Genomic DNA, 13,003 nt, shown 5'->3' on the forward strand with positions numbered 1-13,003 from the left:
AGCAGGACTGGACAATCTTTTTTCCTCCCGAAAATTGGGAAAGTGGCTCAACCGGAGCAGGACTGGACAATCTTTTTTCCTCCCGAAAATCGGGAAAGTGGCTCAACTGGAGCAGGATTGGACAATCTTTTTTCCTGCCGAAAATCAGGAAAGTTTCTCAACCGGAGCAGGATTGGACAATCTTTTTTCGTCCCGAAAATCGGGAAAGTGGCTCAACCGGAGCAGTATTGGACAATCTTTTTTTCTCCCTAAAATCGGGAAAGTGGCTCAACCGGAGTAGGATTGGGCAATCTTTTTTTCTCCCTAAAATCGGGAAAGTGGCTCAACCGGAGCAGGATTGGACAATCTTTTTTTCTCCCTAAAATCGGGAAAGTGGCTCAACCGGAGTAGGATTGGGCAATCTTTTTTTCTCCCTAAAATCGGGAAAGTGGCTCAACCGGAGCAGGATTGGACAATGTTTTTTCCTGCCGAAAATCGGGAAAGTGGCTCAACCGGAGCAGGATTGGACAATCTTTTTTTCTCCCTAAAATCGGGAAAGTGGCTCAACCGGAGTAGGATTGGGCAATCTTTTTTTCTCCCAAAAATCGGGAAAGTCAAAGTCAAATAAATCTTTGTCAAACTCAAATAATAGCACAACTTGTAAATAACAACGATATGAATTGTATCATTTGTATATTTTAAAGAAAAAGTCCAACAAAACATCCTGGAAGTTTTTAGCAGTGCTGAAGATCTTAATCATCTATTTGAGGTGTTTTTAATCAGGGTTGGAGCTAAACTCGGAAGTGGCTCACCACTCTTTATTTAAAAGGTAAAAAATGCTGTTTTCAGGTATTAATGCAGATACACTTGTTGTCCACAAGAGGGAACACATTGACACGTTGATCTGGTTTAATGAATGTGCCTCTCAGTAAAAATTTGACAATTAAAACGGAGAGCCGTTTCATTAGGTTATAGTTATGAGTAATTTTGATACAGACTTAATTAAAATGAATACAAATAACCAAATTATCAACAAACATAATTAAAAAAAGATTATGATTATAATTATAAGATTAAGATTATCTTATCATACTTGTCTGACCACATCAGATGAGAGATGATCTGGATATAACTGCACTTCAGTTTTTACCTTGAGCTACAAGTCATAGTTTATTGCCAACGGACTCAAAGTTCATACAGAGAGTCATTGTCCATATTAGAAACATCCTCATACTGAAGAAAAGTAAACGCCCCTTTATTATTTGGTTAAATGTAAGGCATGTGACAAACTGCTGATCATCAACCCCCTCTTGTGGTTAATAAGTGTAGCTGAGACATTTAAACTGAGAAAATTTCACAACAGGACCAGCAGAGCAATTTGGATCTAGTAGTTTCGTTAAATGATCAAGATAAGCCTTCAAAGTGAATCAAATATTACATTTTTAGAACTTTTGGTCAATTAATGGCGTGAGAGATTTTTCACTGATTATACATTTATATGCATCAGACCAGATCAATGGTAAAACGGAAGTGCAGTTTTCCATCCGCTCCACCAGGCGGCGTAATCGGGCTTCAGGTTTAGTTTGACACCTTCAGATGTTTGACAACATGAAGATTGTAACAGTCGCTGCAACACGTGCAGATTGATTTAAGTATTATTTCTGCAGATGACAGCTCAGTTACAGACATACTGTCACTTAACAGCACACATTTATAATTAAACAAAGAAAACGGACAAACGCTGTGATAAAGTGCAGGAATGGAAGATGTCATGCTGCTCACCTGTAAGTCTCCTTCTCTTCCAGTGTATTTCTCTTGTAAAATCACTAACACAGTCTAGCGGTGCTTAGTTAATGTATTTAAGTCATTTTTTAAGTGTTTGTTGATGTGTCATTCAGATACAGAGCTTCTCTGTCAGGTAATTTAGTGTTTGTTTACATTCTGCTCTCTTGCTGAACTCCCTGTCAGATTTTAAGCAGAAGAAATGAATCAGATGTATTACATGTATAATCTTTGAATTAAACATTATTTACTATTCATATTATAAAGCGGAATTATAAGTAATTTTAGTTTTGTCTCTGTTGTTGTAGTCTTACTGTAGGCAGTAATCCACTGGATTGATGTTTGTTAATAGAGTCAGTTGGTTTGTGAAGCGCTGATATTCCTGTTGCTTCATTGTTTAGTAGAATAGCAGTGCTTTGCTTCTAATCAAAACCATGGGCAGAAAAAAAGCCGTTTAGCAATGCTGTTATTTATTGTGAATTAAATTTCAGTTGAAGCAAAATTGTATTATTGATACATCATTACTTAAGTATAATGTAGTTTAGACTGACTATAATATGTCGAGTTTTAGATACACAGTATGGAGTGATGTCTGTTAATTTGTGTCTTTGCTCTACAGAATAATTGATGATTGGACGATTACACTCAGCCAACAGAAGCATATGGACAGACATTCACTGCACTGATGGACATCTGCTGATGCACAGGTAATGCTCAAAACATTTCAATGTGTTGTTTGCTTGTAAATGTATAGGTTACTATCATTTTTCTTTTCGAAGGAGCGTGCCTTTGAAAAATAAATGATGGTAACCTAAGTAGGTGGGGAAGGGATGGGGTTTAAAAAAATGAATAGCAAATTCCATTTTTTTAGGCAAGAAGTATAACCCCTGCCGGACATCGTGCTGAAACTCAGGGGAGGACACCATGATCCCCCACACCTTTCTCACTCACACCACACCATTCATTCGTAACGCAGAGATCTGGCTGGAATCGAACCTGCAACCTCTGAAACCGTGAGGCAGCGCTCTAACCTCTGAGCCACAGATCTCTTGTCTGAACGTATACTGGAACTTATATTTGACTATTCACCCTGTCATTTTTACAATAAAGCAGTTAAATTTTAAACAAACTTTTGCTGAGGTTTGAACCAGCAACCTCTGAAATCATGAGGCACTGCTTTAACCTTTGAGCCACAGGTCTCTTGTCTGAACACATGCTGGAACTTATATTTCACTATGTTGTTTTACAATAAAGCAGTAAATTTTTAATACTGAGTTGGGGTTTGAACTAGCAACCTCAGAAACCGTGAAGCAGCACTCTTACCTCTGAGCCACAGATCTCATGTCTGAACACATGCTGGAACGTTTATTTGACTGTTTACCCTGTCATTTTACTATAAAGCAGTTAAATTTTAAACAAACTTGCATTGGGGTTTGAACCAGCAACCTCTGAAACCATGAGGCAGTGCTTTAACCTTTGAGCCACAGGTCTCTTGTCTGAACACATGCTGGAACTTATATTTCACTATTCACTGTCATTTTTTTTGCAATAAACTAGTTAAACTTTAAACACGCTGAGTTGGGGTTTGAACCAACAACCTCTGAAACCATGAAGCAGTGCATTTACCTCCAAGCCACAGATTTGCTGCTTGAGCATGTGAAGGAACTTATATTTCACCATTCACCCTGTCATTGTTACAATAAAACAGTTAAATGTCAACACACTGAGCTGGGGTTTGAACCCATGACACCATCGCAACCATGATTGTGAGTAACGTGTGTTTAGCCACTAGTGCCACCATGGCTTTCACGTTGCGGACTGGCATTTGAGCCACTTTGTTGGATATAATGCAATTTATAGACTTTAACGTAAGCAATAGTGGGATTTTAACTGCTTTGGACTTCAGTAAGAGCTTTCATTTATGTGATAAAAAAAGGGGTGAAGGTAAGGGGTCTTTTTTGTTTTGCTGGATATGAGGTAAATAGATGAATTGACATTTGTGCAAAACAAAAGTCCAACACACCAGCCTGAACATTTCTTTTAATCCTGAAGACTTTGATTAGCTGTTTTTAATCAGGCTTGGAGCTAAAATCAGGACAGTGGCTGGAGCAGGACTGACAATCTTTTTTCCTCCCTAAAATCGGGAAAGTGGCTCAACTGGAGCAGGATTGGACAATCTTTTTCCTTCTTAAAATCGGGAAAGTGGCTCAACTGGAGCAGGACTGGACAATCTTTTTCCTTCTTAAAATCGGGAAAGTGGCTTAACTGGAGCAGGATTGGACAATCTTTTTTCCTCCCGAAAATCGGGAAAGTGGCTCAACCGGAGCAGGATTGGAAAATGTTTTTTCCTCCCGAAAATCGGGAAAGTGGCTCAACCGGAGCAGGATTGGAAAATGTTTTTTCCTCCCGAAAATCGGGAAAGTGGCTCAACTGGAGCAGGATTGGACAATCTTTTTCCTTCTTAAAATCGGGAAAGTGGCTTAACTGGAGCAGGATTGGACAATCTTTTTCCTTCTTAAAATCGGGAAAGTGGCTCAACCGGAGCAGGATTGGAAAATGTTTTTTCCTCCCGAAAATCGGGAAAGTGGCTCAACCGGAGCAGGATTGGAAAATGTTTTTTCCTCCCGAAAATCTGGAAAGTGGCTCAACCGGAGCAGGATTGGGCAATCTTTTTTTCTCCCTAAAATCGGGAAAGTGGCTCAACCGGAGTAGGATTGGACAATCTTTTTTTCTCCCTAAAATCGGGAAAGTGGCTCAACCGGAGCAGGATTGGACAATCTTTTTTTCTCCCTAAAATCGGGAAAGTGGCTCAACCGGAGTAGGATTGGACAATCTTTTTTTCTCCCTAAAATCGGGAAAGTGGCTCAACCGGAGCAGGATTGGACAATCTTTTTTTCTCCCTAAAATCGGGAAAGTGGCTCAACCGGAGTAGGATTGGACAATCTTTTTTTCTCCCTAAAATCGGGAAAGTGGCTCAACCGGAGCAGGATTGGACAATGTTTTTTCCTGCCGAAAATCGGGAAAGTGGCTCAACTGGAGTAGGATTGGGCAATCTTTTTTTCTCCCTAAAATCGGGAAAGTGGCTCAACCGGAGTAGGATTGGGCAATCTTTTTTTCTCCCTAAAATCGGGAAAGTGGCTCAACCGGAGCAGGATTGGACAATGTTTTTTCCTGCCGAAAATCGGGAAAGTGGCTCAACCGGAGCAGGATTGGACAATCTTTTTTTCTCCCTAAAATCGGGAAAGTGGCTCAACCGGAGTAGGATTGGGCAATCTTTTTTTCTCCCAAAAATCGGGAAAGTCAAAGTCAAATAAATCTTTGTCAAACTCAAATAATAGCACAACTTGTAAATAACAACGATATGAATTGTATCATTTGTATATTTTAAAGAAAAAGTCCAACAAAACATCCTGGAAGTTTTTAGCAGTGCTGAAGATCTTAATCATCTATTTGAGGTGTTTTTAATCAGGGTTGGAGCTAAACTCGGAAGTGGCTCACCACTCTTTATTTAAAAGGTAAAAAATGCTGTTTTCAGGTATTAATGCAGATACACTTGTTGTCCACAAGAGGGAACACATTGACACGTTGATCTGGTTTAATGAATGTGCCTCTCAGTAAAAAGTTGACAATTAAAACGGAGAGCCGTTTCATTAGGTTATAGTTATGAGTAATTTTGATACAGACTTAATTAAAATGAATACAAATAACCAAATTATCAACAAACATAATTAAAAAAAGATTATGATTATAATTATAAGATTAAGATTATCTTATCATACTTGTCTGACCACATCAGATGAGAGATGATCTGGATATAACTGCACTTCAGTTTTTACCTTGAGCTACAAGTCATAGTTTATTGCCAACGGACTCAAAGTTCATACAGAGAGTCATTGTCCATATTAGAAACATCCTCATACTGAAGAAAAGTAAACGCCCCTTTATTATTTGGTTAAATGTAAGGCATGTGACAAACTGCTGATCATCAACCCCCTCTTGTGGTTAATAAGTGTAGCTGAGACATTTAAACTGAGAAAATTTCACAACAGGACCAGCAGAGCAATTTGGATCTAGTAGTTTCGTTAAATGATCAAGATAAGCCTTCAAAGTGAATCAAATATTACATTTTTAGAACTTTTGGTCAATTATGCCAAAGTAAAATGGGTTGGCGTGAGAGATTTTTCACTGATTATACATTTATATGCATTAGACCAGATCAATGGTAAAACGGAAGTGCAGTTTTCCATCCGCTCCAGCAGGCAGCGTAATCGGGCATCAGGTTTAATTTGACACCTTCAGATGTTTGACAACATGACGATTGTAACAAGTCGCTGCAACACGTACAGACTGATTTAAGTATTATTTCTGCAGATGACAGCTCAGTTACAGACATACTGTCACTTAACAGCACACATTTATAATTAAACAAAGAAAACGGACAAACGCTGTGATAAAGTGCAGGAATGGAAGATGTCATGCTGCTCACCTGTAAGTCTCCTTCTCTTCCAGTGTATTTCTCTTGTAAAATCACTAACACAGTCTAGCGGTGCTTAGTTAATGTATTTAAGTCATTTTTTAAGTGTTTGTTGATGTGTCATTCAGATACAGAGCTTCTCTGTCAGGTAATTTAGTGTTTGTTTACATTCTGCTCTCTTGCTGAACTCCCTGTCAGATTTTAAGCAGAAGAAATGAATCAGATGTATTACATGTATAATCTTTGAATCAAACATTATTTACTATTCATATTATAAAGCGGAATTATAAGTAATTTTAGTTTTGTCTCTGTTGTTGTAGTCTTACTGTAGGCAGTAATCCACTGGATTGATGTTTGTTAATAGAGTCAGTTGGTTTGTGAAGCGCTGATATTCCTGTTGCTTCATTGTTTAGTAGAATAGCAGTGCTTTGCTTCTAATCAAAACCATGGGCAGAAAAAAAGCCGTTTAGCAATGCTGTTATTTATTGTGAATTAAATTTCAGTTGAAGCAAAATTGTATTATTGATACATCATTACTTAAGTATAATGTAGTTTAGACTGACTATAATATGTCGAGTTTTAGATACACAGTATGGAGTGATGTCTGTTAATTTGTGTCTTTGCTCTACAGAATAATTGATGATTGGACGATTACACTCAGCCAACAGAAGCATATGGACAGACATTCACTGCACTGATGGACATCTGCTGATGCACAGGTAATGCTCAAAACATTTCAATGTGTTGTTTGCTTGTAAATGTATAGGTTACTATCATTTTTCTTTTCGAAGGAGCATGCCTTTGAAAAATAAATGATGGTAACCTAAGTAGGTGGGGAAGGGATGGGGTTTAAAAAAATGAATAGCAAATTCCATTTTTTTAGGCAAGAAGTATAACCCCTGCCGGACATCGTGCTGAAACTCAGGGGAGGACACCATGATCCCCCACACCTTTCTCACTCACACCACACCATTCATTCGTAACGCGGAGATCTGGCTGGAATCGAACCAGCAACCTCTGAAACCGTGAGGCAGCGCTCTAACCTCTGAGCCACAGATCTCGTGTCTGAAAGCATGCTGGAACTTATATTTAACTATTCACCCTGTCATTTTTACAATAAAGCAGTTAAATTTTAAACAAACTTTTGCTGAGGTTTGAACCAGCAACCTCTGAAATCATGAGGCACTGCTTTAACCTCTGAGCCACAGATCTCTTGTCTGAACACATGCTGGAACTTATATTTCACTATGTTGTTTTACAATAAAGCAGTAAATTTTTAATACTGAGTTGGGGTTTGATCTAGCAACCTCAGAAACCATGAGGCAGCGCTCTTACCTCTGAGCCACTGATCTTATGTCTGAACACACGCTGGAACTTATATTTCACTATTCACTGTCATTTTTTTTGCAATAAACTAGTTAAACTTTAAACACACTGAGTTGGGGTTTGAACCAACAACCTCTGAAACCATGAAGCAGTGCACTTACCTCCAAGCCACAGATTTGCTGCTTGAGCATGTGAAGGACCTTATATTTCACCATTTATCCTGTCATTGTTACAATAAAACAGGTAAATGTCAACACACTGAGCTGGGGTTTGAACCCATGACACCATCGCAACCATGATTGTGAGTAACGTGTGTTTAGCCACCATGGCTTTCACATTGTGGACTGGCATTTGAGCCACTTTGTTGGATATAATGCAATTTATAGACTTTAACGTAAGCAATAGTGGGATTTTAACTGCTTTGGACTTTAGTAAGAGCTTTCATTTATGTGATAAAAAAAGGGGTGAAGGTAAGGGGTGTTTTTTGTTTTGCTGGATATGAGGTAAATAGATGAATTGACATTTGTGCAAAACAAAAGTCCAACACACTAGCCTGAACATTTCTTTTAATCCTGAAGACTTTGATTAGCTGTTTTTAATCAGGCTTGGAGCTAAAATCAGGACAGTGGCTGGAGCAGGACTGACAATCTTTTTTCCTCCCTAAAATCGGGAAAGTGGCTCAACCGGAGCAGGATTGGAAAATGTTTTTTCCTCCCGAAAATCGGGAAAGTGGCTCAACTGGAGCAGGATTGGACAATCTTTTTCCTTCATAAAATCGGGAAAGTGGCTCAACCGGAGCAGTATTGGACAATCTTTTTTTCTCCCTAAAATCGGGAAAGTGGCTCAACCGGAGCAGGATTGGACAATGTTTTTTTCCTCCCGAAAATCGGGAAAGTGGCTCAACTGGAGCAGGATTGGAAAATGTTTTTTTCTTCCTAAAATCGGGAAAGTGGCTCAACTGGAGCAGGATTGGAAAATGTTTTTTCCTCCCGAAAATCGGGAAAGTGGCTCAACCGGAGCAGGATTGGAAAATGTTTTTTCCTCCCGAAAATCGGGAAAGTGGCTCAACCGGAGCAGGATTGGACAATCTTTTTTTCTCCCTAAAATCGGGAAAGTGGCTCAACCGGAGCAGGATTGGACAATCTTTTTTTCTCCCTAAAATCGGGAAAGTGGCTCAACCGGAGCAGGATTGGACAATGTTTTTTCCTGCCGAAAATCGGGAAAGTGACTCAACCGGAGTAGGATTGGGCAATCTTTTTTTCTCCCAAAAATCGGGAAAGTCAAAGTCAAATAAATCTTTGTCAAACTCAAATAATAGCACAACTTGTAAATAACAACGATATGAATTGTATCATTTGTATATTTTAAAGAAAAAGTCCAACAAAACATCCTGGAAGTTTTTAGCAGTGCTGAAGATCTTAATCATCTATTTGAGGTGTTTTTAATCAGGGTTGGAGCTAAACTCGGAAGTGGCTCACCACTCTTTATTTAAAAGGTAAAAAATGCTGTTTTCAGGTATTAATGCAGATACACTTGTTGTCCACAAGAGGGAACACATTGACACGTTGATCTGGTTTAATGAATGTGCCTCTCAGTAAAAAGTTGACAATTAAAACGGAGAGCCGTTTCATTAGGTTATAGTTATGAGTAATTTTGATACAGACTTAATTAAAATGAATACAAATAACCAAATTATCCACAAACATAATTAAAAAAAGATTATGATTACAATTATAAGATTAAGATTATCTTATCATACTTGTCTGACCACATCAGATGAGAGATGATCTGGATAACTGCACTTCAGTTTTTACCTTAAGCTACAAGTCATAGTTTATTGCCAACGGACTCAAAGTTCATACAGAGAGTCATTGTCCATATTAGAAACATCCTCATACTGGAGAAAAGTAAACGCCCCTTTATTATTTGGTTAAATGTAAGGCATGTGACAAACTGTTGATCATCAACCCCCTCTTGTGGTTAATAAGTGTAGCTGAGACATTTAAACTGAGAAAATTTCACAACAGGACCAGCAGAGCAAATTTGGATCTAGTAGTTTCGTTAAATGATCAAGATAAGCCTTCAAAGTGAATCAAATATTACATTTTTAGAACTTTTGGTCAATTATGCCAAAGTAAAATAGATTGGCGTGAGAGATTTTTCACTGATTATATATTTATATGCATTAGACCAGATCAATGGTAAAACGGAAGTGCAGTTTTCCATCCGCTCCACCAGGCGGCGTAATCGGGCATCAGGTTTAGTTTGACACCTTCAGATGTTTGACAACATGACGATTGTAACAGTCGCTACAACACGTACAGACTGATTTAAGTATTATTTCTGCAGATGACAGCTCAGTTACAGACATACTGTCACTTAACAGCACACATTTATAATTAAACAAAGAAAACGGACAAACGCTGTGATAAAGTGCAGGAATGGAAGATGTCATGCTGCTCACCTGTAAGTCTCCTTCTCTTCCAGTGTATTTCTCTTGTAAAATCACTAACACAGTCTAGCGGTGCTTAGTTAATGTATTTAAGTCATTTTTTAAGTGTTTGTTGATGTGTCATTCAGATACAGAGCTTCTCTGTCAGGTAATTTAGTGTTTGTTTACATTCTGCTCTCTTGCTGAACTCCCTGTCAGATTTTAAGCAGAAGAAATGAATCAGATGTATTACATGTATAATCTTTGAATCAAACATTATTTACTATTCATATTATAAAGCGGAATTATAAGTAATTTTAGTTTTGTCTCTGTTGTTGTAGTCTTACTGTAGGCAGTAATCCACTGGATTGATGTTTGTTAATAGAGTCAGTTGGTTTGTGAAGCGCTGATATTCCTGTTGCTTCATTGTTTAGTAGAATAGCAGTGCTTTGCTTCTAATCAAAACCATGGGCAGAAAAAAAGCCGTTTAGCAATGCTGTTATTTATTGTGAATTAAATTTCAGTTGAAGCAAAATTGTATTATTGATACATCATTACTTAAGTATAATGTAGTTTAGACTGACTATAATATGTCGAGTTTTAGATACACAGTATGGAGTGATGTCTGTTAATTTGTGTCTTTGCTCTACAGAATAATTGATGATTGGACGATTACACTCAGCCAACAGAAGCATATGGACAGACATTCACTGCACTGATGGACATCTGCTGATGCACAGGTAATGCTCAAAACATTTCAATGTGTTGTTTGCTTGTAAATGTATAGGTTACTATCATTTTTCTTTTCGAAGGAGCGTGCCTTTGAAAAATAAATGATGGTAACCTAAGTAGGTGGGGAAGGGATGGGGTTTAAAAAAATGAATAGCAAATTCCATTTTTTTAGGCAAGAAGTATAACCCCTGCCGGACATCGTGCTGAAACTCAGGGGAGGACACCATGATCCCCCACACCTTTCTCACTCACGCCACACCATTCATTCGTAACGCGGAGATCTGGCTGGAATCGAACCAGCAACCTCTGAAACCGTGAGGCAGCGCTCTAACCTCTGAGCCACAGATCTCGTGTCTGAAAGCATGCTGGAACTTATATTTAACTATTCACCCTGTCATTTTTACAATAAAGCAGTTAAATTTTAAACAAACTTTTGCTGAGGTTTGAACCAGCAACCTCTGAAATCATGAGGCACTGCTTTAACCTCTGAGCCACAGATCTCTTGTCTGAACACATGCTGGAACTTATATTTCACTATGTTGTTTTACAATAAAGCAGTAAATTTTTAATACTGAGTTGGGGTTCGATCTAGCAACCTCAGAAACCATGAGGCACTGCTTTAACCTCTGAGCCACAGATCTCGTGTCTGAACAGATACTGGAACTTTTATTTGACTGTTTACCCTGTCATTTTACAATAAAGCAGTTAAATTTTAAACAAACTTGCATTGGGGTTTGAACCAGCAACCTCTGAAACCATGAGGCAGTGCTTTAACCTTTGAGCCACAGGTCTCTTGTCTGAACACATGCTGGAACTTATATTTGACTATTCACCCTGTCATTTTTACAATAAAGAAGTTAAGTTCTAAACATGCTGAGTTGGGGTTTGAACAAGCAACCTCTAAATCCATGAAGCAGCGCTCTTACCTCTGAGCCACTGATCTTTGTCTAAACACACGCTGGAACTTTCACTATTCACTGTCATTTTTTTTGCAATAAACTAGTTAAACTTTAAACACACTGAGTTGGGGTTTGAACCAACAACCTCTGAAACCATGAAGCAGTGCATTTACCTTCAAGCCACAGATTTGCTGCTTGAGCATGTGAAGGAACTTATATTTCACCATTCACCCTGTCATTGTTACAATAAAACAGGTAAATGTCAACACACTGAGCTGGGGTTTGAACCCATGACACCACCACAACCATGATTGTGAGTAACGTGTGTTTAGCCACTAGTGCCACCATGGCTTTCACATTGCGGACTGGCATTTGAGCCACTTTGTTGGATATAATGCAATTTATAGACTTTAACGTAAGCAATAGTGGGATTTTAACTGCTTTGGACTTTAGTAAGAGCTTTCATTTATGTGATAAAAAAAGGGGTGAAGGTAAGGGGTGTTTTTTGTTTTGCTGGATATGAGGTAAATAGATGAATTGACATTTGTGCAAAACAAAAGTCCAACACACCAGCCTGAACATTTCTTTTAATCCTGAAGACTTTGATTAGCTGTTTTTAATCAGGCTTGGAGCTAAAATCAGGACAGTGGCTGGAGCAGGACTGACAATCTTTTTTCCTCCCTAAAATCGGGAAAGTGGCTCAACTGGAGCAGGATTGGACAATCTTTTTCCTTCTTAAAATCGGGAAAGTGGCTCAACTGGAGCAGGACTGGACAATCTTTTTCCTTCTTAAAATCGGGAAAGTGGCTTAACTGGAGCAGGATTGGACAATCTTTTTTCCTCCCGAAAATCGGGAAAGTGGCTCAACCGGAGCAGGATTGGAAAATGTTTTTTCCTCCCGAAAATCGGGAAAGTGGCTCAACCGGAGCAGGATTGGAAAATGTTTTTTCCTCCCGAAAATCGGGAAAGTGGCTCAACTGGAGCAGGATTGGACAATCTTTTTCCTTCTTAAAATCGGGAAAGTGGCTTAACTGGAGCAGGATTGGACAATCTTTTTCCTTCTTAAAATCGGGAAAGTGGCTTAACTGGAGCAGGATTGGAAAATGTTTTTTCCTCCCGAAAATCGGGAAAGTGGCTCAACCGGAGCAGGATTGGAAAATGTTTTTTCCTCCCGAAAATCTGGAAAGTGGCTCAACCGGAGCAGGATTGGACAATCTTTTTTTCTCCAAAAAATCGGGAAAGTCAAAGTCAAATAAATCTTTGTCAAACTCAAATAATAGCACAACTTGTAAATAACAACGATATGAATTGTATCATTTGTATATTTTAAAGAAAAAGTCCAACAAAACATCCTGGAAGTTTTTAGCAGTGCTGAAGATC

General features: G+C 38.6%; 1 long non-coding RNA gene across 2 annotated transcripts; it reads left to right on the forward strand.

The window, feature by feature from the left end:
- The first annotated feature begins 1,388 nt into the window (after nucleotides 1–1,388).
- On the forward strand, nucleotides 1,389–6,953 carry LOC141334140 (uncharacterized). 2 transcript variants are annotated; one of them, XR_012355489.1, is made up of 3 exons: nucleotides 1,389–1,763; nucleotides 2,381–2,468; nucleotides 6,867–6,953. It is a non-coding gene; the product is annotated as an uncharacterized lncRNA (long non-coding RNA). The 2 variants fall into 2 exon arrangements; XR_012355488.1 differs by lacking the exon at nucleotides 6,867–6,953 and adding an exon at nucleotides 2,633–3,344.
- Nucleotides 6,954–13,003: the final 6,050 nt, after the last annotated feature.

This window comes from Garra rufa, chromosome 4 (assembly GCF_049309525.1).
Source record: "Garra rufa chromosome 4, GarRuf1.0, whole genome shotgun sequence".
NCBI lineage: Eukaryota > Metazoa > Chordata > Actinopteri > Cypriniformes > Cyprinidae > Garra > Garra rufa.